General features: G+C 37.8%; 1 pseudogene; it reads left to right on the forward strand.

Annotated features, from left to right (window-relative positions):
• The first annotated feature begins 5,367 nt into the window (after positions 1-5,367).
• LOC127674723 (E3 ubiquitin-protein ligase RNF4-like) overlaps positions 5,368-23,257 on the forward strand; it is a 61,685-nt pseudogene continuing 43,795 nt past the window's right edge.

Consider the following 23,257-nt stretch of genomic DNA (forward strand, 5'->3'; position numbering starts at 1 on the left):
GTAATCTCTGACTACAAAAGGAAATCACATCTTTCTAAATATTGCTTCATGTTGTGGTTGTGGTTAAATTGGAGGATTGGGAAAAATGAAAACATAATAGAATCACTAAGAAACCATAAATCTGGACATAGGCAACAAGCACTTCTGGTAATCTAAGCCCTGATGCTAGCTATGGAATACATGAAACACTGGTAAGCATGACCAGTGATGCTAAATGGCAGAAAACAACCACACATGAGATCATTCTGGTCACATATCTGCTGGTGAATAAAAGCAAAATAAACCCTATACCCTAAAATGCAGATAGACTTAAGAAGAATGTTCTTCATTTAAACCAAGCCTCTTGGAAGGTGGATAAGGAAAGGAAGTTCTTTGCTTTAGGATATTAGAGTTGACCACAAAGAAACTGAAGAAACATCATTATTTAACACATATCTGTAAGGTTTCATCTAAAAGAACAGTCTTGGTTCATGCATGACTTGAAAAATCCCACTTTTAACCAGGCAAAAATGAGATTTCACTATTCCTTGGGACTTTTGGTTAATGATCATAAGTCAAATTAATAATCATTCATCTTTGTACAGTGATATATAAACAGATAAATGACAGTTTTACACACACACACATACACACACTCACAATTGTTCTACTCAATTCAGACACATTATCTTTCTTCTGTCTTTGAAGAGTTCTTATTACCTCCACTGCCACTACCTGTCAAAGGTCCCCATTACCTCTTATCTGGATTATTCTTCTAAGGAATTTTCTGCACTTGTCCAAACTAGAGCCTTTTTAAACTGGCTATATTTCACCATGTTTCTGTTCCAAGCCTTCTTAAGGCTTCCCATCTCACTAAGACTCACCAAGCTCACAGAATCTGGACTCCCAACACTCCTTCAATCCTTTACTATTTCTGAGCCCCTTGTGCTTTTTATGCCACAGTTATTAGCTTCATTGTCATTTTAATCATGGAAGCTTATCCTTCTGCTTTTAATCCTTTGCTCTAGCAACTTGTAACTATTTTCAATGCTCTCTCTGTATCATATATTCAAACCTTATTAAATTCCTTGATTGGCTACAAAGAATCATGATTCCGTAACATACTATATTTACTGACTAGATTTATTATAGCAAAATTCAGAGAAAAAGCAACAAGAAAAATATATTCATTGATGGAATACAGAGAAGTACAGCAGAGATTCTAAAGTCTTCTAATCCAAATTCAGACAAGGCAGGTCTTTTGTTGACTGTAAACTACTCCAGAGACAACTGTAGAATACATCTGCCAAAGGAAACCTACCATGCTGACTGGTTTTTTATCAAGTTGACACAGATTAGAATCACCTGGGAAGAGGAAACTTCAATTTTGAAATTTCCTTTATCAGATCAGCATTATACAAGTCTGTGGGGGCATTTTATTGACTGATGACTGATGTGAGAATGTCAAACTCACGTCAAATTACACAATTCCTGAGCACATCATCCTTGATTGTATAAGAAATCAGGCTGAAAAAGCTATGGAAAACAAGCCAGTGGGCAGCATTGCTTCATGGCTTCTGTTTTAGTTTCTGCCTCCAGATTCCTGTCTTGTTTGAGTATCTTCTCTGACTTCCCTCAGTGATGGACTGTGATACAGAAGTTTAAGCCAAGTAGATGCGAAGTTGCCTTCTCATGGTGTTTATCATAGCAACAGAACTCAAACTAGGACTTTCATTTAAACCCCAGGTCTTGGGGTTTATATTTGTGCTTGGTTACAGAGATACATCTTGCTAGCAATTAGTTTTGGAATCTGAAGTTCGAGAAGCAAAATATAAAAACAGGTGCATATTATCAATCATGAAATTAGGTAAAGTAATGATGATACCAGCATAGCATGCCTCAGATCATTTTTCCAGATGTATATAACAAAATTAGAGTCCATCAATAATTAAAAAAATATTCTCAGTGACTTGTTCCAAATGGTTGGTAAATCGAGGGTACTTGAAAGCTTTCAAGAAGTGAGCAAGGACTACTAATTTTGCTTTTCCTTTATCATGTCTAATCTTGCCCTTATTTTTCTGAAGTGGAAAATATTTTCTGTCCCTAATAGATATCAATACTTATGATTAAACTTACAGAAAAGAAACAATAAAAAATTGTGAGGATGTGTATTACTCATGTAACATATATAAAACCTACTGTATTTGTTTAAATCTCAGAAATTAGGGTTGGTTTTTGTTTGTTTTGTTGTTTTGTTTTGTTTGTTTTTGTTTGCTGGTTGGTTTTTGTTTGTTTGTTGCTGCATCAGAAACCAACAAAAACATCACTGTCTCAATTAAAAATGCCTTTCCATTCGATTTCTCTATTCCTTCATCTTTTTGAATTCTATATTGAAATCTCACAAACTCCATATGGTTCTCCTGATCATCCTGTTTAATGTTGTAACTGATCCAAAATGTTTCTACACATTTATGATTTCTCCTGTTCAGCTTTTCTGTAGCTATTTTCACCTCGCCATATACAACTTGTTCATTAATTATGCCTTCTTCTTTACTTTCCTCATTGTGTATCATCCGTACTCTACCTACAATGCAAAGTCCAAGAAAGCCAGATATGTTGCTGGTTTTTTGCTAATTCATTAAAAGAACATAAAATAGTGTCTAGGGTATACTAACTATTCAAGAAATGTGTAATATTTATTGTACATCATAGATAGGGCATATCAAGAATTATTATCCCCTGTATCAGATAAAAAAATTAATAAACAAAGAGGTTGGCTCAATTTACTTCACTTATGTGCATTCATTTGAATCTAAATATCAATAAATAGAGTTACTTAATAGATTACCTTTTCTATTGCCTTTCTCATTATTTTCAGAAATATATAGTTATATATTTTCTATGAGATATATGGAAGGAAACCTTTCTAAATAATCCAAAGTATTCTCATACAAAATTAAAATGGAATTACTTATTCTTCTATAAATAACCCTGCTTATGAACAGTCCATTGAAAATTTATCTAAGTTACTGGAATAGGTAAAATTTTTCAGTAAAGATGTGAAAGAGTCTAGAGAATTTTTCCTTGCCTTTTTTTAAATTTATTTTTTTTCTTATTCTCTTTTCATCCTGCTTACTGCCCCCACCCAGTCACCCCTTCTCACAATCCTACACCTCCTCATCTCCTCTAAGCAGCTGATTATCCTCCCCACCTTGGCACTTCAAGTGTCTGTGAAGCTAAAGCATATCCTCTCCCACTGGTGCCAGATAATGCAGCACAGCTAGAACATATCCCATATACAGGCAATAGCTTTGGAGATAGCCCCCATTCCAGTTGTTCAAGACCCACATGACAGTCAAGCTGCACATCTGCTACATATGTGCAGAGAGGCCTAGGTCTAGCCCATGCTTGCTCTTTGGTTGGTGGATCAGACTCTGGGAGACCCAATGTTCCAGGTTAGTTGACTTTGTTGGTCTTCCTGTTCCGTTCCTATCCCCTTTGGGGCCTGCAATCCTTCCGCCTATTCTTCTATAGGAACCCCCAAGTTCCATCTACTGTTTGGCTGTGGGTGTCTTCATCTGTTTGATTCAGCTATTGGGTAGAGCCTCTCAGAGGTCAGCCATGTTAGCTCCTGTCTGAAAGTATAACAGTATCATTAGTGGTGTTGGGGATTGGTGCTTGCCATGGGATGGGTCTCAACTTGTGCCAGTTATTGGTTGCCCATTCCCTCAGTCTCTGCTCACTCCCCTGTAACTGCATTACTGGTAGAGAGGATAAATTTGGAGTTAAATGTTTTGTAAGTAGGTTGAAGTCTCTGTCCCTTCCCTGGGGTTCCTGTCTGGCTAGAGAAGGTGGTAGCTAAGAACCCTTCAGTACAAAAAAGGTACATTTATGTTTCAACTACCTTTTTCAGGTAACCTTACTTTGAAAATAAATAGTCTTCACTATTTAGCTAAATAAAACACTTGTATTTGCTATGACATAGCCCATTTGTGTAACATTTATCTTTGAGGATAAATTATTTATTTAAATAATGTTCCCTGGCCATGATCATTCATAATCCTAATAAACACTTAAGACCTCAACATTGATTTGTGTGACTGCTTAAATTGCTTCTAATGCTTCAACCCTGAAGAAATGGTGTTTAGTGGAAGACTCTATTCCAACTAAATAACCTGCACAAGATCAAGTTAGCCAAAATCCTGGCATAGAAGGGGTAATTCCCAGGACACACTCATCAGAGGGATTTTAGCAGAAGATAATTTTGGGAGGAGAGAATCACTCTTTCTTTCTTTCATTCTTTCGTTCTTTCTTTTTCTTTCTTTCTTTCTTCTTTGTTTTTTTTGGGGGGGTTCTTTATTGGATATTTTCATTTACATTTCAAATGTTTTCCCCTTTCCAGGTCTCCCCTTCAGAACTCCCCTATCCCATCCTTCCACCCCTGCCTCTATGAGGGTGCTCCCCCACCCACCGATTCTCATTTTCCAGCCCTGGCATTCCCCTACACTGAGGCATCGAACACACTTAGGCCCAAGGCCCAAGGGCTTCTCCTCCCACTAATGCTAACAAGGCCATCCTCTGCCACATATGTGGCCAGAGGCAAGGGTCTCTCCATGTGTACTCTTTGATTGGTGGTCCAGTCCCTGGGAGAGGGGGATCTGGCCAGTTGACACTATTGCTCCCTCCATGGGGCTGCAAATGCCCTCAGATCCTTCAGTCTCATCTCCAACTCCTCCATCGGGGATCCCCACACTCAGTCCAATGGTTGGCTGCAAGCATCTGCCTCTGTATTTGTCAGGCTCATTCTTTATTGATGATGTGACCAATCCTTGTTACTGTGGATGGCCTCATAATAGGCATCATGAATTGGGACTACTTAGTATGTTATCAAAGATAAAAGACATGCATTTAGAAGGTGACATGCTGGGGAGGGAGCTATATGGAAGCTAGAGGAGGAAATAGTGATAGACATGGTGTTTTGTTGTGTACATGTATGAAATTGTCAAAAATAAAAACAATTTAGATGTCCACTAAAATAACTTTCTTCTACATTTCCATTTAGTTGAAGAAAAATTTGAAAATCTTTCTAAATTAAGACATAAATGTAAAAACCCAATCTCTGTAAACCATAAAGAATGCTTTCTAAGAATATGCCATGTAATATCCATGGACCTTATAAATCAGAATATCCATTATCAGCTTAAGTGTGTGGAAATAAAGCTGTATCTAAACTCATAAACATAAAGCCAGGTTGCAGATATAAGTTAAACGTGAGTACGAATCTATATGTAAGAGTACATAATTTAATATATGACAGAATCTATAACTCAATTGTAGCCCATGTTTGGTGGCAGATAAAAAATAAGCAACAGAAGGTAATTAAAGGGTATGGAATGGGATGTCCTGGACTTCAACTTATCTCGGCTAAGACATTTTACCTCACGTTTTTGCTATAGTCATCACCGAACAAGTAAGTATAGAGATCTCTAACATGTTATGTTCACAAGTTGCTATGAAAATCAAATGTTATACACTAAATTAACTGCTTCAATTATGATTTCTCTTCTTGTTAAACTGTCGTACAGCACAGAGGTGGTTATTCATATTAAACAAAAGCAAGGCAGCTGGCTAGATTCATGATACAATATACACATCATTAATATTTTCAATAAAAGTGTTTGAAACTTTCAGGAACTTATCAGTTTTCATCTAGCCTCCTGCAGTGGTCCTAGTTATGTGGGACATTAAGCTCATTATGATGAATAATAACTCCCATTGACTGATACGGTTTGGGGTCACAGAATGACATGAAAAATAATGGATACATGCTGGATTCCATTATAAACATTTTGGACAATGGGAATGACTCTTCTCTGTTTTCAATTATCTCTAATTTTACCTCTCCAATATTTCCTTTTTTAAAGTTATCATTCCTAATTTCTCTGTATTTGAAATAGAGGCACTAATAAATATTCAAATATGATAAGGCCTATAATTTTGTGGGGCTCAAAAATGATTTGCTAGGTCAAAAAAGATTTGCTGGCACACAAAACCTAATTACAGAGAGTTTATGAAAAGGGTCTCAGTCTTTATTAAAGTCACAACTATTATTTCCCTAGCTACTTTCTAATTGCACACTTTATTATTGTTGACAAACTCAGAAGCTTAAGATGCAATTATAGCTACTGCTCATTGACTGCAACTCTGTCCCTATTAACTGTTCTTATTATACAGAAATAACCAAACTGTCCAATTCTATCCCTAATTAATTAAGAGTAGTTCACTTTATGAATTAAAACCTGACTATTTGATTAATGGTTCCTTACAAATACATTGTCTGTAAATTATTTTCAAGTCATAAATTGACAGTCCTCCTATATTCTGAATTAAAAGCAATGTAGGTGTCTTTTTATACATCAAAGAAATTTTGAATGTGTGAATGATGAATCTTTACTATAATTCAAGTATTCTTCAAGATCTGCTGATACAGCTTAGATTCAAAATATTGGAGCCCATGAAAGCAAAATAAATGCAAGCTTAATTTCTTTATTTCTCTTTGGAGGGAATATTTAGATCTTGTTTTATAGAGCAAAGACATACATGTACATATGCATGCCTAATAGAATGTATATGTACACACACACACATATTCCCTATTGATTCCTTCCTCCTTTGCTTTATTCTTTCATTCCTCCCTCCCATCCCTCCTTTTGAATATAATTAAATTTAAATGGCTAGGACGTTCTCAGATAAATGTCAGTTTATGAGGATAGAACTTGCTCCTCCTATATTTAGAATTAAAAACAATATAAGTAAGTCTTTTGTTTGGGAGTCTGACATTAGTCACAACTATTAAATTCAATGTTGGTTATGATTTTTATGTACTATAAGACAATCTGCTAGTGAAAAGAACATATAAAATTTTTACAATACATATAAATTATCATGTCTATATATGAATATTTCCTGAACTAAGTGAAAATTGTGGAATAGTAAGACAGATGATACAAAATTATTACATTGTGTGCTGGGGCAGTACCCAAGTCCATATGTCAGAAAATCTGGACTATTCTCTCATCCAATATTTACCACAAAATTTCCCTAGAGCATCCTAATCATTGTATCTTCTGCTAACTCAGAAATTGCAACTATAGCCGGAGAGATTGCTAAATATTTCAGAGTATTTGCTATTCTTTACGAGGAGCCAAGTTCAGTTCCTAGCACCCATATCTGGTAGTACATAAATGCCTGAAATTCTAGTTCTAATGTATCTGATACCCTGTCCATAATACGTGCACACATGTAAATTGCATACACACAGGCACACATTTTTTTAATCTTAAAATAAAGATCTATAAAACTGAAATTCCATGAAGCTTCCTTTGTCTCTTCATTACACAGAAGTGATCAAATTTCTCAGTTTTAATATGGAGCAATGCTGTTGAGGAGCAAAAGAAGAAAAAGTAGAAAACTGAATACAATCAAAATGTATTACCTGAATATATAAAATTCCCAATGATTAAATTAACTTTTAAAATCTCCTTAGAAGACATGAGCAGAAAAATTCACTCTTTTCCAACACACTTTGCTGAAAAGAGTATTCAAACTTTTCAATGCTGTTATCATCCAGTTTCAGAAAGATGTTCAATGTATAGGTCTTTAATCTTCATGTGCCTAGTTTATCCAAGGCCCTAAATAAAGAAAGGAAGAAAGGCTGCCTCGGTACATGAATACTTGACACAAGTTATGTCAGCTGATGACAGCAATTACTCATTTGTCCTTGATTATACTTTGGAGTAGAAGCTGAAGAATAAAAGACTTACTTTACAGACATAGTAAAAATAATCTAATTCCAAGTATTTAAATTAGAGTTTATTAAATTTCATTAGCTATGTTAACTCCAAGAACTCTAATAAAATTATTTACGATTTTAAATTTTTTACATTAGTTGGTACCTCTTTGACATAAGATAGTGGCTTACTTAGTGAACCATCACAATGATAACCTTGCTATTACTATCTTATATGTAAGCAAGAATTTGGCATCCTTATTATAATCCTCCTAGGGAAAATATCAGGGCCCTTATTTCAGAGATAAAAAAATTGAAGGTCATAAAATCTTCCTAATATCTGATTATCTAAATAAAGCACAAAGATTTAACTGCAAGCCCATATTCTTATTACATAGGTCACAAAAGAGAATTAAAATTCAAAAACTTAATACAGCTATTCCAAGTATTTCTAGTAATTGCACAGAATGGCCTAAGGAAAACACTCTTGCATATGCATCAAAGTTAAATTTTGTAAATTAATATGAGCTCTCTTCTTTGTTGTTTTCATAGTTCAAATTATACTATTTCCCAAGAACCACAGTAATATGCAGAAAAAGAAAGCATACCATAGAAAACACATTGCCTTGAGAGCTGATGAATCTTTTCGTCTATGCAACTACATGGCATTCAGAAGGTAAGATAATTTTCTAGGCTTCCTTTTTCCAGGAAACCTAGACTATTAATGAATAATCAATTCCATTTTACAGATAAAAATGGAAACTCTAGCTATTTCTCCAACTTCACAGATTATATATATAATTATATATAATATATAATATAGTAATATAATTATACACACACACATATACACATGCATGTAATAGCAATTGGTGGGAAAAGATGGCATGGATTTAAAGGACAGTGGAAGGGGTATGGGGATGGTTGAAGGAGAAATGTTGTCATTAAATTATAATCTCAAAAATAAAGACATTGAACATGGAGCAGCTCTTTTTTAATTTACAAAGCTATATATTTATATTGTACAACATACAATGATTGTTGCCTATCTAATTCTAGCTACTTAACATACCCATACCTTATCTTTTTTCTATTTTACTAGTTAAGAGATTTAAAATCTTTCTATAACTTTATACTCTCTTAGTTCAAGTATATAATATATATATATATATATAATTAAGTTATATTACTAACCTTGCCATATTGAACTCATTCTTTCAGTATATTTGAATTTTGTGTCCTTTGACCACAATCCCACCACTCTCTTGAACCCCAATAAACATCATTTTACTTTCATTTTTCATAACTTTAACTGTTTCACATTGCATATTAAATCATAAGGCATTCCTTTCAATGGCTTCACTATTTCAATCAGTGAAATGCCCTGTAGGTTTAGCTATGCTGTCAAAAGTAACAGGATTTTTTTTTTAATAATAGACTGTGACCTAGAATTGTAAGGCAAATAAAGTCTCTGAATTGCTCTTTCATCACAGTGTTTACAGAAATGAAAGCTAGAATATTTGGTTTATTTCATATATATGTGGCAAGTTCTTGTTCATATTCTTTAGAACTGAATATTATCCCACTGTTAATATTTTTGTCTGATATATTCCTGTGGTTATTTGAATGAGAATATCTACCATAGTTACTTGAATGTTTGTTCCCAAGTTTATGGGTAAGTTTAAAAGGTATGGCCTTGCTGAAGGTAGGGGTGGGCTTTAAGGTTTCCAAAAGCATATATTATTTCATGTTCATTCTCTGTGCTTCTTGCTTAAGGTTCAAGTGTGAGCTCTCAGCTTTCAGCTTCAAGGTCCAGCTCCAGCTGGTACCATTACATATACTGTCAGGATACAGACAGAACTAAATGGTAGGATTAAGATTACTTTCTCCTTTCTTTTTTTAGTCCAGAAATCTAGACCATTGGGTAGTGCTACAAGTTCATGGCAAGATATTCCCCTGCATTCAAATCTTTATAGAAAAACTCAAATCCATGAAGAGATGTGGATCTGTAATGATTATAAATCCAAAATATGAATTTTTCATAAATGTTAATACAATTTATATTTTCTCACATTTCATTGATTATCTCTTCATTTTTTTGGTTGTTTAGATCACTATTTTTTCTTTTTAAGTTTAATTTAGTTGATATCTCTTCTTTGTTCTGGTTGCTTGTGCTTTGAGAATTTTGGTTTGGAGATTCCCCCCTATGGCTTTCCTGGTAACTTTGCAATTTTATTCCATATGTTGCTATGGCTTCAATATATTATGTTCTCCCATGGGCTCAAGTTTTGAACATCTGGTATGAAGCTATTTGGGGGAACTACTTTAAAAGAACTGGCTGTGAGAAGCAGTTTTCTAGGGACGGGTCCTTTTACTTTAGGAATATTTTGTACCAGACCTGTCCTATACATCTCTGCTACTTATCACATGTTCTCACCCACACAATGGTCTCTGCCTTATCAACCCCAATAGAGAAAACAATGGACTGATTCTCTAGAAGCTACAGTACATCCTTCCTCCATTGAGTTGTCCTTGTCAGATATCTGGTCACATAACAACAAATAATCCTAATGACCAACATGTACAGCAATTGTGGTGTTCTCAGTAAATTTTATGCCATTTTTTATAGTGTACAGAAGATAAATCATCTGGACCTAAATTCTCCTGATTAATATTGTTGTTTGGAAAGTGAGAATACCTGTTAGACATCTTTAAAAGGATAACATTTAAAAACCACCAGTGATGATGATTTCTGGCATCAAAGTTTAATCATGACAGAAATATAAAGACTGTCTCATAATAAAACTAGCCTAACCCTCCTCAGCACACTAGGCATTTGAGACCACTATTACGATTACCAGAGTAATTTTACACTAAACAAAATATGATTTAAAAGTTCCTATAGAAAAGTTACAGCACACCTAGTTGTTGCACTAAATCTCTAACCCCAATAAACCCATGCAAAAACAATTGTTATTTATAAGCTGTATGCCTAGATTGGGCAGATTTACCACTATACTACTCTAGTCCACAGCTATGAGATAGATCTCTTGCTACTTGTGGCTTCTCCAGGCCGTGTAGTTCTGCCCTGTCTCCCTCCTACCTGCTCTTCCTCTCTTCTTCCCTTCTTCCCTCTTTTCTCACTCCCACTCTCCCACCTCCAGCTTCACCTTTCCCTTCCACTGCCTAATCACAGGTTCTAGCCTTTATTTGACTAGTTAAAATGGGGAGAAGTTTCAGATGAAATCACCTGAGAACTGTGAGTGATGTACTCCTTCCTCATCAGAGCAGCCTCTCTTGAAGAAGCAGAATTAACATCAGAATACAAATAGCATCAGAACATCCCACAACACCCCTTAGGGGGTTCTATCAGCATCTGACAGAAACAGATGCAGAAATTATTGCCAACCTTTAGACTGAGGTCAGAGACCCCTATAGAAGAGTTAGGGAAGGATTGAAAGGACTGAAGGGAATGGCAACCCCATAGGAAGAACAACAGTATCAACTAACCAGGAACCCTGCAGCTCCAAGAGACTAAGTTACCAACCAAAGAGCATATATGGGCTGGTCCATGGCCTCCAGCACATATGTAGCAACACATATGCAGCACATATGCCTTGTCTGGCCTTAATGAGAGAAGATGTGCATAATCCTGTAGAGACTTGATGCCCCAGATAGGGGGGATGTCCAGGATGGGGATGGGTGGGGGTGGGGGAGCATGCCCTCTGAGGCAAAAGGGAGGAGGGGGTGATGAACTCTGGGAGGGGGAACCAGAAGAAGGCAACATTTGGAATGTAAATAAAGTAATTTAAAAAAGAAGCAGTAAATATATCATTTAATGATATTTAGTTATTACATGAAGAACAGATTTTTCTACATACCTATAATGTAGAATGAACAAATGAGAAAATATTTTAAAGTATTTTCTTAGTTATTTCTCTATGTATGTATACATTTATTTGCTAATTATCTTTCTTTTTTCTTTATTGTGTTTGTGTGTGCACACAGGCACATGAGCACAGGCACATGAGTGCCACAGCTAGTATGTAGATGTGAGAGGAGAAATTTCAGGTGTCACACATATGTAGTAGATGGGTAGCTTGGTCTTCATGCCGGTCCCCTAACAACTTGAGTGGGGACTTTCCATGAAGCTGTTGCCTGCCTGTCTGTGAATCACAGTCCCCTAACTGGGCTGCCTTGTCTGGCCTCAGTGGGTGAGGACATGCCTAGCCCTGCAGAGACTTGATATGCCAGGGTCAGGAGATGCCCAAGGGGAGGCAGGGGAAAGGAGGAAAGATGTTGGGAGAGGGTGGCTGGAGCAGGAGCAGTGAACAGGACTTAAAGTGAATATGCTTTTAAAGGCCAAAGGAAAATAAATTCAGGTGTTGGTTCTTTCCTTCTATTATTTCAGTTCCTGTGATCCAACTTAAATTGTCAAGGTCAATGACATTACCTGCTGAGCCATTTCCCTAAAATCCATTTTTAGAAATTGTAATTTGTCATTCTAGTGGAAGCCTTCTCTTACTGTAATAAAATCCCACAATTTCAAATAACACACAAGTTCTAAAATTTCTTGTGTGTACTGTTGAGTTTTAAAGGTGGTTTTGCTTCTGTTGTAATGGGCATAATGAAAACTAACAATTTTATATTCCATAGAAACAAAAAGATTAGAAAAAATAAGCACTGTTGTATTCATTCCATTGTTCAGTGTAGTTTCTCGAAAATTAAATAGTCTCTGCTAGAGAAATCTTCTATGGCTATACCTTCTGTCTTAGGGTTTCTTTTTTTATTGTTAATTTTCTCGATTTATTTAGATCTGTACCTCATTTTTTAATAGGGTTATTTGGTTCCCTGGGGTCTAACTTCTTGAGTTCTTTGTATATATTGGATATTAGCCCTCTATCAGATGCAAGGTTGGTGAATATCCTTTCCCAATTTGATGGTTGCCATTTTGTCCTTTTAACAGTGTCCTTTGCCTTACAGAAACTTTGTAATTTTATGAGGTCCCATTTGTCAATTCTTGATCTTAGAGCATAAGCTATTGGTGATCTGTTCAGGAACTTTTCCCCCCGTGCCCATGTCCCCAAGGGTCTTCCCCAGTTTCTTTTCTATTAGTTTCAGTGTATCTGGTTTTACATGGAGGTCCTTGATCCACTTGGAGTGAAGTTTAGTACATGGAGATAAGAATGGATCAATTCACATTCTTCTGCATGCTGACCTCCAATTAAACCAGCACCATTTGTTGAAAAGACTATCTTTTTTCCACTGGATGTTTTTGGCTCCTTTGTCGAAGATCAAGTGACCATAGGTGTGTGTGTTCATTTCTGGATCTTCAATTCTATTCCATTGGTCCACTTGTCTGTCACTGCCCCAATACCATGCAGTTTTTAACACTACTGCTCTGTAGTATTGCTTGAAGTCAGGGATACTGATTCCCCCAGAATTTCTTTTGTTGTTGTGAACAGTTTTAGCTATTCTTGGTTTTTTGTTATTTCAGATGAATTTGAGAATTGCGTTTTCTAACTCTGTGAAGAACTGAGTTGGGATTTTGATGGGGATTGCATTGAATCTGTAGATTGCTTTTGGCAAGATGGCCATTTTAACTATATTAATCCTACCGATCCACGAGCATGGCAAGTTTTTCCATTTTCTGAGGTCTTCTTCGATTTCCTTCTTCAGAAACCTGAAGTTCTTGTCATATAGATCTTTCACTTGTTTGGTTAGAGTCACACCAAGACACTTTATATTGTTTGTGGCTATTGTGAAGGGTGTCATTTCCCTAACTTCTTTCTCAGCCTGCTTATCCTTTGAGTATAGGCAGGCAACTGATTTGGTTGAGTTGAAATTCGGATGGCCGAGAGGCACCTTAAGAAGTGCTCAACATCATTAGTCATTAGGGAAATGCAAATCAAAACAACCCTGAGATTTCGCCTTACACCAGTCAGAATGGCTAAGGTCAAAAACTCAGGAGACAGCAGGTGTTGGCGAGGATGTGGAGAAAGAGGTACACTCCTCCACTGCTGGTGGGGCTGTAAGATGGTACAACCACTTTGGAAATCAGTCTGGTGGTTCCTCAGAAAACTGGACATGACACTTCCAGAGGACCCTGCTATACCTCTCCTGGGCATATACCCAAAGGATTCCTCAGCATGCAATAAAGACACATGCTCCATTATGTTCATAATAGCCAGAAACTGGAAAGAACCCAGATGCACCTCAAAGGAGGAATGGATACAGAAAATGTGGTATATTTACACAATGAAATACTACTCAGCAATTAGAAACAATGAATTCACAAAATTTTTAGGCAAATGGTTTGATCTGGAAAATATCATCCTAAGTGAGGTAACCCAATCACAAAAGAATACACATGGAATGCAATCTCTGATAAGTGGATATTAATTAGCCCAGAAGCCTTGAATACCCAAGGCACAAATCGCATAACAAATGACTCCCATGAAGAAGTATGGAGAGGGTCCTGATCCTGGAAAGGATTGATCTAGCATTGGAGGGGTATATAAAGACAGAAAAAAAAGGAGGGAGGTCATTGGAGAATGGATGGAGAGAAGAAGTTTTATGGGACATATGGGGAGGGGGGATCCAGGAAAGGGGAAATCATTTGGAATGTAAACAAAAATATAGAAAATAAAAATATTTAAAAAATTTTTTTCTCAATTTATGGTAATATTCAAAGACCTTCTAGTATTTGTTTTGGGAGGGGTATGTTTTTTATTGGATATTTTCTTTATTTACATTTCAAATGGTATCCCCTTACCTGGTTTGCCCTTCTTTCCCAGAAAATCCCTATCCTATCCTCCCTTCCCCTGCTTCTATGATGGTGTTCCCCCACCCACACCACTCCCACCTTCCCACCCTTGATTCCCCTACACTGGGGCATCTATCAAGCCTTCATAGGACCAAGGACCTCCCCTCCCAATGATGCCTGACAAGGCTATCTTCCCCTAGATAAGCAGCTGGAGCGATGTGTGCTCTTTGGTTGATGGCTTAGTCCCTGGGAGCTCTGGGGGTACTGGTGGGTGGATATTGTTGTTCTTCCTATGAGGTTGCAAACCCCTTCAGCTCCTTCAGTCCTTTTTCCAACTCCTCCATTGAGGATACCACGCTCAGTTCAATGGTGGGCTGTGAACCCCTCTGTATTTGCAAGGCTCTAGAAGGGCCTCCCAGGAGACAGTCATATCAGGCTCCTGTCAGCAAGCATTTCTTGTCATCCACAATAGTGTTGGGGTTTGGTGGGTGTATACAGTTTCTATTCCTGCACAAAAATCATGACCAAGAAGCAAGTTGTGGAGGAAAAGGTTTATTCAACTTAAACTTCCACACAGCTGTTCATAATCAAAGAAAGTCAGGACTGGAACTCAAGCAGGTCAGGAAGCAGGAGCTGATGCAGAGGCCATAGAGGGATGTATCTTACTGGCTTGCTTCCCCTGGCTTGCTCAGATTGCTCCCTTATATAAACTGAAACTATCAACCCAGGGATGATACCACCCACAATGGACCCTTCCCTCTTGATCCCTAATTGAATGCCTTACAGCTGGATTTCATGGAGGCATTTCCTCAATTGAAGCTCCCCTCTCCAGACTGTGTCAGGTTGACAAACAAAACCAGACAGTACAATTGACCCCTTGCCAACTTGACATGTAAAGACATCTCCATTAAGCCTCAACCGTTACTTTCTTATTCATCCCCAAGATCCAAATAACTTTAAAACTCCCACAGTCTTTGCAAATTCTTTTTTTTTCAGATGACTTTAACTTCTTTTTTTTTTATTCGATATGATTTATTTACATTTCAAATGATTTCCCCTTTTCTAGTCCCCCCACTCCCCGAAAGTCCCGCAAGCCCCCTTCTCTTCCCCTGTCCTCCCACCCACCCCTTCCCACTTCCCCGTTCTGGTTTTGCTGAATACTGTTTCACTGAGTCTTTCCAGAACCAGGGGCCACTCCTCCTTTCTTCTTGTACCTCATTTGATGTGTGGATTATGTTTTGGGTATTCCAGTTTTCTAGGTTAATATCCACTTAATAGTGAGTGCATACCATGATTCACCTTTTGAGTCTGGGTTACCTCACTTAGTATGATATTCTCTAGCTCCATCCATTTGCCTAAGAATTTCATGAATTCATTGTTTCTAATGGCTGAATAGTACTCCATTGTGTAGATATACCACATTTTTTGCATCCACTCTTCTGTTGAGGGATACCTGGGTTCTTTCCAGCATCTGGCAATTATAAATAGGGCTGCTATGAACATAGTGGAACATGTATTCTTATTACATGGTGGGGAGTCTTCTGGGTATATGCCCAGGAGTGGTATAGCAGAATCTTCTGGAAGTAAGGTGCCCAGTTTTCGGAGGAACCGCCAGACTGATTTCCAGAGTGGTTGTACCAATTTGCAACCCCACCAGCAGTGGAGGAGTGTTCCTCTTTCTCCACACCCTCTCCAACACCTGCTGTCTCCTGAATTTTTAATCTTAGCCATTCTGACTGGTGTAAGATGAAATCTTAGGGTTGTTTTGATTTGCATTTCCCTAATGACTAATGAAGTTGAGCATTTTTTAAGATGCTTCTCCGCCATCCGAAGTTCTTCAGGTGAGAATTCTTTGTTTAACTCTGTACCCCCATTTTTTAATAGGGTTGTTTGGTTTTCTGGAGTCTAACTTCTTGAGTTCTTTATATATATTGGATATTAGCCCTCTATCTGATGTAGGATTGGTGAAGATCTTTTCCCAATTTGTTACGCTGATACCAAAGCCACACAAAGATCCAACAAAGAAAGAGAACTTCAGACCAATTTCCCTTATGAACATCGATGCAAAAATACTCAATAAAATTCTTGCCAACCGAATCCAAGAAGACATCAAAACGATCATCCACCATGATCAAGTAGGCTTTATCCCGGGAATGCAGGGTTGGTTCAATATACGGAAATCCATCAATACAATCCACTACATAAACAAACTCAAAGAACAAAACCACATGGTCATTTCATTGGATGCTGAAAAAGCATTTGACAAAATTCAGCATCCCTTCATGCTTAAAGTCTTGGAGAGAACAGGAATTCAAGGCCCATACCTAAACATAGTAAAAGCAATATACAGCAAACCGGTAGCCAGCATCAAACTAAATGGAGAGAAACTTGAAGCAATCCCACTGAAATCAGGGACCAGACAAGGCTGCCCCCTTTCTCCTTATCTTTTCAATATTGTACTTGAGGTACTAGCTCGGGCAATTCGACAACATAAGGAGGTCAAAGGGATACAAATTGGAAAGGAAGAAGTCAAACTATCATTATTTGCAGACGACATGATCGTCTACCTAAGTGACCCAAAGAACTCCACTAGAGAGCTCCTACAGCTGATAAACAACTTCAGCAAAGTGGCAGGTTATAAAGTCAACTCAAGCAAATCAGTGGCCTTCCTATACTCAAAGGATAAGCAGGCTGAGAAAGAAATTAGGGAAATGACCCCCTTCACAATAGCCACAAACAGTATAAAGTATCTTGGGGTGACTCTTACCAAACATGTGAAAGATCTGTATGACAAGAACTTCAAGACTCTGAAGAAGGAAATGGAATAAGACCTCAAAAAATGGGAAAACCTCCCATGCTCATGGATCGGCAGAATCAATATAGTTAAAATGGCCATTTTGCCTAAAGCACTATACAGATTCAATGCAATACCCATCAAAATCCCAACTCAATTCTTCACAGAGTTAGAAAGAGCAATTATCAAATTCATCTGGAACAACAAAAAACCCAGGATAGCTAAAACTATTCTCAGCAACAAAAGGAAATCTGGGGGAGTCAGTATCCCTGACCTCAAGCAATACTACAGAGCAATAGTGTTAAAAACTGCATGGTATTGGTACAGTGACAGGCAGGAGGATCAATGGAACAGGATTGAAGATCCAGAAATGAACCCACACACCTATGGCCACTTGATCCTCGACAAAGAGGCTGAAAACATCCAATGGAAAAAAGATAGCCTTTTCAACAAATGGTGCTGGTTCAACTGGAGGTCAGCATGCAGAAGAATGCGAATTGATCCATCCTTGTCTCCTTGTACTAAGCTCAAATCCAAATGGATCAAGGACCTCCACATAAAGCCAGACACTCTGAAGCTAATAGAAAAACAACTGGGGAAGACCCTTGAGGACATCGGTACAGGGAGAAAGTCTCTGAACAGAACACCAATAGCGTATGCTCTAAGAGCAAGAATTGACAAATGGGACCTCATAAAATTACAAAGTTTCTGTAAGGCAAAGGACACCATCAAGAGGACAAATCTGCAAATTCTTACATAGTAAATTTCCAATCCCTTTAAAATATCCAATCTCTTTTAAAATCGAAAGTCTTTTTAGAATTAGAAGTCTCTTAACTGTGGGCTCCACAAAAATCCCTTTTTTTTTTCTGTATCTACAATTTATTAAATAAGCATGAGATAAAGGTACCTAAGAAAGCATACTAAAGTCTTCAAATTTAGCACAAAGAGATAAAGTGACAATTACTCTGGAACAACATACTGCAATCCAACTTGAGCAAAGTTCAAACTCAGTAAAGATTCTCATAGACAGGAGATTTGTACATTTTTACGAGTGAATATTATGAGGTAAAGAATGTATTGTTTCCTTGGGTTTCTAGTGAAGGGAAAAGCCAAGCAAAGGGAAAGTCTTTATCATGACAGAATTTATCATGAGCAATAGCTGTCTAACCTTTTTTTTTTTCATTTCTTTTTTTTTTAATTTTATTCAATATATTTTTTATTTACATTTCAAATGATTTCCCCTTTTCTGGTTCCCCACTCCCCAAAAGTCACATAAGCCCCCTTCCCTCCCTCTGTTCTCCCACCCATCCCTTCCCACTTCCCTGTTCTGGTTTTGTCTTATACTGCTACACTGGGTCTTTCCAGAACTAGGGGTCACTCCTCCGTTCTTCTTGTACCTCATTTGAAGTGTGGATTATGTTTTGCATATTCCAGTTTTCCAAGCTAATATCCACTTATTAGTGAGTGCATACCATGATTGATCAGATAGAGGGCTACTATCCAATATATACAAAGAACTCAAGAAGTTAGACCCCAGAAAACCAGATAACCCTATTAAAAAATGGGGTACAGAGTTAAACAAATAATTCTCACCTGAAGAACTTTGGATGGCGGAGAAACATCTTAAAAAATGCTCAACTTCACTAGTCATCAGGGAAATGCAAGTCAAAACAACCCTGAGATTTCACCTTACACCAGTCAGAATGGCTAAGATTAAAAACTCAGGAGACAGCAGGTGTTGGAGAGGGTGTGGAGAAAGAGGAACACTCCTCCACTGCTGGTGGGGTTGCAAATTAGTACAACCACTCTGGAAATCAGTCTGGAAGTCCCTGAGAAAACTGGGCATGTTACTTCTGAAAGATCCTGCTATACCACTCCTGGGCATATACCCAGAGTATTCCCCAGCATGTAATAAGGATACATGTTCCACTATGTTCATAGCAGCCCTATTTATAATAGCCAGAAGCTGGAAAGAACACAGGTATCACTCAACAGAAGAGTGGATGCAAAAAATGTGGTATATCTACACAATGGAGTACTATTCAGCCATTAGAAACAATGAATTCATGAAATTCTTAGGCAAATGGATGGAGCTGGAGAACATCATACTAAGTGAGGTAACCCAGTCTCAAAAATCCCTTTTTATTTCAAGAGGGAAAAGTGTCAGGGCACAGTCACAATGAAAAGCAAAATCAAACTCCAACAGTCCAAAGTCTGGGATTCACTCATGATCTTCTGGATTCCTCCAAGGGCTTGGGTCACGTCTACGGCTCTGCCCTTTGTAGCATGTAGAGAGCCATATCGGGGTGCCGTGCCACCTGGCAGGAACTTGACATTGACCATGATGAAGTTCCTCTCCCAGCCTTTGAGCGAGAATTCCTGTGTCAGCCATAATCCCTCCACCTAAAGTGGAGGACTCAAACCAAGGTGAAGCCCATTGTTCTTCAAGAACCTGCAGTTTCCTGGGAAACACTAGCCACTTGCAGAGTGACTGAACTGGTTCTGCTAAAGAGTTTCCAGCCTTTGGGGGAAGGGTAGGGTTCTCCCCCCCTCACGTCTATATATATTTGGAGACCCCCCATTAAACTTTGAGCCTTAATCAGAAAACCCTTTGTCTTGGCTTCATATTTCTCTCACAACCCTGTTCTATTCCCAGCTTTCCTTCCAGGTAACCTGGTAACCATTCAATATAACTGTGGCAGTTACCTTAGCACACACCTTGTCTTCTAGGCTCTAGCTGCCTGAATTCCACTGCTGCTGCTGTTCTTGGTGGTCTTCTCATGGCACTGGCATCTACAAAACACTGCTGTCTTTGCACTGTAATTAGGCTTCATCAATAGTCTCCCGTAGACTCTCTTCATGGTGCCAACCCTCAACTCCTCTGTTTGACCCCCCTCAGTACTGAGCCATCAATTGCAACTGAGGCTGCACCTTCACAAAGGCCTTCTGTGGCCTCTCACAGTGCCGAGCCTCAGTTGCTCTTCATGACCCCTTCATGCCTTCAAAACCAGTACCACCTGGGTGACTCTTACACATTACCAAGTCCAGATGCAGCACCAGGTACAACTGTGGCTATCTCTGGAACACAGCTTCTTTGTGCTCTCAGAAAACACTTCCAGGAAGATTTCACCTCAATAATCACTACTTAATCACCACTAATTTCTTAGCTCAAGCTAACCAGCATCAATAGTCCCAGTAATGCAAAGTTTTTGTTTTAGTAGTATCTTGTTAATCACAGCTGATTATCCAGCCCTAACTAACCAAAACCACAGACTCTTCACAATCAAAATAGCAATGTCCCTGATAAGAGTCTTTAATCTTTCCTCTAAAATTTCACAAGTCAGGCCTCCATCTTCTGCACTGTTCTCAACATTATCTTCCAAACCCCTACACAACATCCCACAGAGCTCTTAATGCCGAATGGATCTTCTAGCCTAAAGTTCCAAAGTCCTTCCACAGTCCTCCCCAAAACATGGTCAGGTTATCACAGGAATTCCCCCACTACCCTGGTACCAATTTGTGTTAGTCAGGGTTTTTATTCCTGCACAAAATCATGACCAAGGAGCAAGTTGGGGGGGGGAGGGTTTATTAAGCTTATACTTCCACACAGGTGTTCATCACCAAAGGAAGTCAGGAAGCAGGAACTGATGCAGAAGCCATGGGGAAGGGGGTCGATGTTATTTACTGGCTTGCTTCCCCTGGCTTACTCAGCTTGCTTTCTTATAGAACGCAAAACTATCAGGCAAGGGATAGCACCACCCACAATGGGCCCTCCCATCTAGATCACTAATTGAGAAAATGCCTTACAGCTGGATCTCATGGAGGCATTTCATCAATTGAAGCTCCTCTCTCAGTGATAATTCAAGTCTGTGTCAAGTTGACACACAAAACCAGCCAGTATACCTGGTAACAATCTAAGGTAACAGTATACCTTAGCTCATATGTAGTCTGAACTGAATATTGATCATTTATTAAATCTTGGAATAACTGGCAAACCATAAAAGTTATTCCTCTGAAGCCTTATGCATATTACAAAAATATAAGATGGGGCCCCTGTAAATATCAGCTTAGTGTACGTTGAAAATAAAAACTAAAATGTACCTATGTCTTACTCCACAGAAGCCTTCCTAGGTATCTGAAGCAATCAAAGGCTTCAATGTCATACAGATATTTACATATTCATGTTTATTGTGGCACTATTCTCAATTCTCAAAAATCTGGAATCAACCTAAATATTCACAAACAGGTGAATGAATGAAGAATATGTGGCATATATACAGAATGTGTCATTAAATGAATGAAAATGTGTTATTTGCAGAAAATGGGTAAAATTATAAATCATTATATTAAGCAAACTTAGAAAGGCAACTATCAAAGACTTTTCCCTGTGTGTGGAATTTTAAGAGTAAAAAAGATATATAAAAGAAAATATATATATAAAGAAAACATAAGAGAGGCTATGGAAGAAGGAGTAAGAGACTTCTAGAGAAACAGGAAAGGATAGCAGGATGTTGACATGATAAGAGAACATCACATTTATGCATGGGTATGCCAGTATGGAACACACGCCTTTGGAGAAGTTGCTAGAGATATAGCTCAGTGGTTGTGAGTGAACTTAACTACACATAAATGTGGTCTTGGGGAATCCAGCACACATACATATCCTGCTCCCTCAATTAAAAAAAAAACAAAAAACAAAAAACAAAAAAACAGCTCCTCTGTTTTTTCACAACTTGCTTGAGGAAATGATTTTTTTTAAAAAAAATTTAGTACTCAGTTGACTTTCACTAGCATTTTTTGCCAAGTGCAAGCATGGATAGCTTAGTACAATCCAGTATTTATCAAGTCCATAACATTCCATAACACGAGCTCTGTCTTCATTCTAAAATTGGAAAAGAAAAAAAAATGCATTCCTATACAATACTTATTAAACATCCATCTCTTTTCATACTCTAAGTCAAGGGTAAATCAGTGACATTTGCTATCAATTCATATATAGTCAGCTAAAGAAACATGCTGCTGCATCAGGCTCTAGACTGCCAACAGCATATGCTAGCAATTAAAAGAAGCTGTAGAGAAAACATATGGTATTTGAAAGTGGCTATCCTGGCAATATTCTGTAACATTTAGGAGACCACTTTAGTCAAGAACCCATTCCTGGTACTGAGGAATTTACTTGATAGCATGTCTATTTGAGGCACCATCTCTCCTGTTATATGGTAACTCAAATTAATATCCTTTCATATTCATATATATTTTAGAAGCTTTTATAATAATGGTCTTCCATATGGGTTTTCACAAGTCCTTTAGTGTTAGCTGTCTTCCTCCATATTCCCTTTTTGACCTTGCCATCCCATCCCCTTTCTACTTAATCATTCTATTCTAGTTTCCCCTACTATCCAGCTCATCCCCCTGATCCATTATGGCTACTTGAGTCTGTGGATATTCTACATGAAATAGATATGTCTAAAGCCTAAAGGCTAACATCCACATATAAGAGATAATATTCAATGTTTGTCTTTCTGTGTTAGGGTTACCTAGCTCAGGATGATTTTGTTTCATTTTGTTTGGTTTTGTTTTTTTCTAGTTCAAACCACTTAACTGATAATTTCAGAATTCCATTTTTTCAGGTCTGAATAATATTCCAAGTTGTAAATGGATCACATTTTCATTGTTCTTTTATTGCTGATGAATATCTAGACGGTCTCTCAATTCTGGCTTTAAGAACAGAGAAGCAATGAATGTGAAGCATCAAGCTCTCTTTGGTAAGATGCAGAATCCTTTGGGTCTCAAAATTTTATATCTAAATCTTGTGGTTACCCTCATGATAAGGCCCTGTTTCTGAACACACCACTTACTTATGTCATTGTACATGGAAAAATCCAGCTGGTATTTAAAACTGACTAGTGTTTGTGGTGCTAAAAGGTAC

The sequence above is a fragment of the Apodemus sylvaticus genome, chromosome X (genome assembly GCF_947179515.1).
Source record: "Apodemus sylvaticus chromosome X, mApoSyl1.1, whole genome shotgun sequence".
In the NCBI taxonomy this organism is placed as follows: Eukaryota; Metazoa; Chordata; class Mammalia; order Rodentia; family Muridae; genus Apodemus; species Apodemus sylvaticus.